Consider the following 5359-nt stretch of genomic DNA (forward strand, 5'->3'; position numbering starts at 1 on the left):
AGCAATAGAAAAACTCAGAATTCAGAGGTGTAATTCTTATCCCAAGGTTTGTGCTGCTACTCCCCTGTGGAGTGAATTTTGTGACACCATGAACAGTGGGGAAACTCCCTACCCGGCCTCTGAGTTTGTCTTCCAGAGGGGATCTTGTGGTAGAACTGGGGAGATCCTGAGTCTGCTTCCTGAAACAAGTATCTGTTTTCTAAGGATGATTTTTACAGCAGATCCTCACCATGAGATTTCATTGCAGGATTTCATAAGTCCAACACTGTGTGAAAGGGGACAAATTCTTTGCAGACCGTGCATCCCTCCCTCGCTGAGTTTAGTAAACACCTGCTCCCTAAATTCAAGGTCACTAACTCAGTAGCAACCCATCGCCAACCTTGATGTTCTTCTCACAATGGCAAATTGTCCTATTTACATTTCAGAGTTTTGGCAGCGTTACTACTGCAGCGTTACTGCTACTACTCTTTTGTTCCAGTCCCTTGTCCCACATCCTTAGCCCCAAATCCATCTCATATCCTAGAGCCATTTTATTGATCCTTCCAGGACAAAAGCTACTGTAGTACCCTCAAAGTTTCCAAGCCTAGAGGAGATTAAAAATCTAAGACCCAAGGAAAACATTTGAATGTTGGTGTATTCTTTCACTCACAGGACAAAAATTACAGCCCTTTTTCTAAATCAGCTGAACTACACTTTGACCATTTTTCTGCACTTGGGAGCCAAACTATAAAACATTTTCACTTTGGTTGATACTGTTTAGCTCAAACAGTGTGAATGCATCCTTAGATTTGACTTTGTCTCAGAGCCCTTGACACCCTTTGTGAGGAGTCCAGGAAAGGGAAAGCCTTGGAAGTCAAGGAAACTCACCGGCCCCTGGACAGCCTTGTGAGGCCTGGAAGCTGGGCTAAATCGCAGAGATCCGAGGCCACTGTTTTTATTTACTTTTTTAAGGAAATAAAACACATTATCTATTCAATTATATAAGATGATCTCTAAGACCTATTTGAGAGGGAAAATATATCATAATGCCATTGAATTTTTTTTTATTAGAATATCCTTTATTAGGAAAGGTCAGAAAACATCTGCAGTAACAGTAGTCCATGGGCCTCCAGCTGGGTCAGGGTCCCACCTGTCTCTAGTGCTATCTTGTGAAACACAAATTAACTTGTATTTTCTGATTGTCAGCCCCGGACCAGAGGCAGTGCCTCGTCTTTGGATCTCTGCACTTTCTGAAATGTGGCCAGGCTCCTCTCGAGCTGAACACACAGGACTTGCTTGTCCTGCTGATTTTGGCAGCCTGGTCCATAGTTCTCTCATCCATTGTGTAAAGAAATTCTGCCTGAATTGCTTACAGGCTATTCTCGGGACATAGCCAGCGTCCAACCTTTCTTCTTCCTTGTCCTCATTCTCTTTCCCTTTAGAGAAGGGGATGAACAGAGGAAGTAGATCAATGCTCAAAAGCAGCTGTCCTTTCAGGGTGTTCTATTAGATTCGGATATCCCTGTCCCTTCCTGACGCGCCCCTGAGCCCCTGTGCAGGGGACCCCGGTCCATTAGCTACATTGTCTGTGGCGCATTTTCGCAATCCCCTGTCATGTCTGGGTGCACAGTTTGGCAGGCTGTGTACTGCTGTGAGGATTTGGACTCAGGGCCACTCCCCCTGCTGCCCCCCACTGATCTCAGGCTGAGCAGAGGTCCTGCCCTGGGGGAGGGGCCTGGTCCCTGGCGGGAGCCCACAGGTGCTGTGTAAACACCTGGAAGGGAGGTTGTTTCTCAGGAAGCAACTTTGGGCATAGAAGGGTACAGCAGAGGGGTGCAGACTGCAGATCTCAGGACCTGGCTCCAAGAACTGGGTCCTAATTTCGAAACTTGGTTGGAAGGGGACCTCACTGCAGAGCCTTGTTGACTACCAGGTAGCCTTCGAGGAAACCAGTCTGTCTGCGCTCTCTGGAGTGGGGAGTGGGAGCTGTGAAGGGAGTCCTGGGGGCATAGAAAATTCTAGAAAGTGAGGATTTTGTTTTCTTTCTTCTTCTTCTTCTTCTTCTTCTTCTTCTTCTTCTTCTTCTTCTTCTTCTTCTTCTTCTTCTTCTTCTTCTTTATTATTATTATTAATGTTATTTTTATTCCTGATGCAACCCCACAACCCCAGCTCTTGGGGAGGCTGGGGCAGAAGGATCCAAAGTTAGGCAGTCTGGGCAGCTTGGTGACTTAAAATAAAAAATAAAAAGGGCTGGGAATGTAGCTTAGTGTGGAGGTTCTGAGTTTAGTTCCCAGTACTGGGAAAAAGGGGGAGAGGATAAATAAATAAATTAGCTAATGCTGATCAAACTTGTAAATTTCCAAGTGTTTTTTTTTTTTTTTTTTTTTTTTTTAGAACAGGGAAAAAATAGTTCTCTTCTTTCCTGGAGAACTGGCCCTGGGTGCTCAGGCTACCGAGCATGTCTTCTCCAATGTGATGGGCCGGGGGTGGGGCTAGGGTGGCTTGAGTATAGCTTTGCTTTTTTAAGGGTCATTAAAACTCCATTTCATGAACTGGAAGTGGTAGTTAAATAAAAGTCACCTTGTAAAAGGCAGCCCCTCCCCCAACCCTGTCGTTCTGGGAGGCTTGGGCCCTCCTGTGGGGACCACGGTTCCCCACACAGACCAGGGCCAGGCAGCCTGGGGGCCCAGGAGGCAAGCAAGCGTGCGGGCTTTCAGAGGGCCGCCTGGTCTCCCCCGGTACACCCATAGTTGTAGCGGGTGGGGGGCTCCCCACGAGGCTCACGGTCCCTCCTGCCCGCCCGGGCACCCGGGCTGATGCCGATGTGCTCAGCTACCTGCCGGCCTCGCTGCCAGCCGGGCTTTGAGGTCCCTGCCAGTGCCTGGAAGCAGGGGGGCTTCAATAAAGACAGGGCGCCTACTGTGTGTTCCAACCCTTGGCACCGGCTTAGACCTGACCAAAGAGGACTGCAGTGGAAACCCAGCTGAAAGGACAGAAGTGGGCCACAGCTTGAAGCACAGGGATGCTGACAGCAAGAGCCACGGACTCCACCTCCACAGAGACCCCCTCGGGGCTGCTGGGCACAGCTCTTCTCGCCTGACTTTTCTCACTCCACTGCTGGAAAAGTGCTGTAGAGCAGGAAGATTATTCTCCATTGTATGGACTAAAATGTGTGAGGCCAGGTGTGATGCTGCACCCACTTGTAACCACAGCACTCTGGGAGGCCAAGGCAGGAGGATTAGCAAGTTTCACTGCAGCCTTGGGCAACTCAGGAACTTAGTGAGACCCCATTAAAAAAAAAAAAAAAAAGCAGGTGGTGCATCCCTCTAATCCCAGCAATGAGAGGCTGAGGCAGGAGTAGCCATACAAGCTCGATCCTGGGCCTCAAAGCCTGGGCTACAAAGTAAGCTTAAAGCCAACTTGAGCCACATAAGGAGATCCTGTCTCAAAAACACAGAAAGAAAGAAAGAAAGAAAGAAAGAAAGAAAGAAAGAAAGAAAGAAAGAAAGAAAGAAAGAAAAAAAAGACTGGGGATGTGGCTCAGTGTGAAGCCCCCACCCCAGCCCACCCCAAGCCCACCCCACCCCCCACCCCCACTCTAGCCCTACCAGTTGTGAGGTAGAGCAAGCTGGTGATTTGCCCTAAGTCAGGCATCTGCTAGGTACAGCAGCGGAGACTTGGGCCCATCATCACCCAGATAGGGTCAAGGTGAGAATCGAGGGACCCTTGCTGAAGGCTATGGCTGGCACTGCCACCTGCTTATCTGATGTACATATACATTTTGTTAAATATGTTCATGTTAGGGGCTGGGGAGATGGCTCAGTGGAATAAGTGCTTCCTGGCAAGTGCAAGGGCCTGAGTTCAATCCCTGGTTCCGCAAAAAAAAAAAAAAAAAAAATAAATAAATAAATAAAAATAAAAGTTCATGTTTTTCTGCCCAGAACACAAATAGATCCCTTTCTCTGAGGAAAAACCCAAATCATCTGCTAGATGCTGCAGCTTCCAATCTGACCCATTTTTTTTTAAAGTACAAGAGATCGAGCCCCAGATCTTCACACTGAACTACACCCTCAGGACCCCATCCTCCATCCCTTTGAATTCTTTAAAGACCAGGTCTAGGTCACTAAGTTGCCCAGACTGGGTTCACACTTGTGACTCTCCTGCCTCAGCCTCTTAGACTGCTAGGGTTCCAGGTGTGCACCATCTACCGCGCCCACCCTGGCCCCATCAGGTTAGGCTGAAGGCGCTGGTGGGGGGGAGTGAGGCAGACAGAGGTGGGCCACGGGTCCACCGGACCTGTGAGATCCTTTACCGTTAGGCAGCTCTTCATGTACAATCAAGCTCCATGCCTTTGTGGCCCCAACAGTTGTGCTAGTTTCCTGTTGCTGCTATGGCAAATCATAGCCCACTTGGGGTGCTGTGGAAACACAGCTTTTCTCTCTCTCTGGCTTGCTCTGAAGGTCAGGAGCAGAGGTCAGCTCCTGTGGGCTAAAGTCAGGGCACCAGCAGCACTGCTTTCTGCTCAGCCTGGCTTGCAGAATCAGAGCTTCCCTTCTTTAGTCTGGGACTCCACCTGTGCTCTTTGGTTTGTGACCCCTTCATTGGACCTTCCACCCTCTCAGTTCCGCAGCACTTCCCGACTCTTCTTTTATCAAGGCCTAGGCGAGAGCCAGGCTTGGAGACATTCTGGCAGTGGTTCCCCACTGTAGTCAGCAGCTAGCTGAATTGGGGAGTTTTCTGCTTTTTGGAGTGAATTGGGCCCAATTGCAGACGGAGCCGCCCTCTCAGCTTTGTTGTCCTGGGCATGAGTCAGCTGAAGCTGGTATCACTGAGTGTACATCTACCTGATTCCAAGGTATTGGCTAGAGAGATAAACTGAAGAAGAAATTCCTGCACCCAAGCCCAAGGAAGTGTTGTACCTGGCTCCTAATCATTTGGGTGAGCCTGGTTCCTTGGCCCCCAAAGTGAGGTGGCAGTGAGAGTTTTTTCATTTTATTTTGTTTTTACTTTTTGGTTCTAGAAGTTCAGGCCAGGGCCTTGGCAAGGAGCTACGGCATCTTCAGATTTTTTTTTTTTTTTTTGGCAAGATTTTGCTAAGTCATTAAGTTGCCCAGGCTGGACCGAAACTGTCAGTCTTCCTGCCTCAGCCTCTCAGGGTGCAGGGATTGTAGGCATCTGCCACCCCACCCAACTTTTTTTTTTTTTGTTTGTTTGTTTGGAAAATGTTTCAAGATATGTTGACTATGGCTTCAAGGAAAGTCTCTCAATTGTATGTAAGTAAAGGCATTTTCATAACAAGATTTCACATAAACCAAAAGTCTTTTTTTCCTTCCTTCCTTCCTTCCTTCCTTCCTTCCTTCCTTCCTTCCTTCCTTCCTTC

The sequence above is a fragment of the Octodon degus genome, unplaced genomic scaffold (genome assembly GCF_000260255.1).
Source record: "Octodon degus isolate 3935 unplaced genomic scaffold, OctDeg1.0 scaffold00071, whole genome shotgun sequence".
Taxonomy (NCBI): domain Eukaryota; kingdom Metazoa; phylum Chordata; class Mammalia; order Rodentia; family Octodontidae; genus Octodon; species Octodon degus.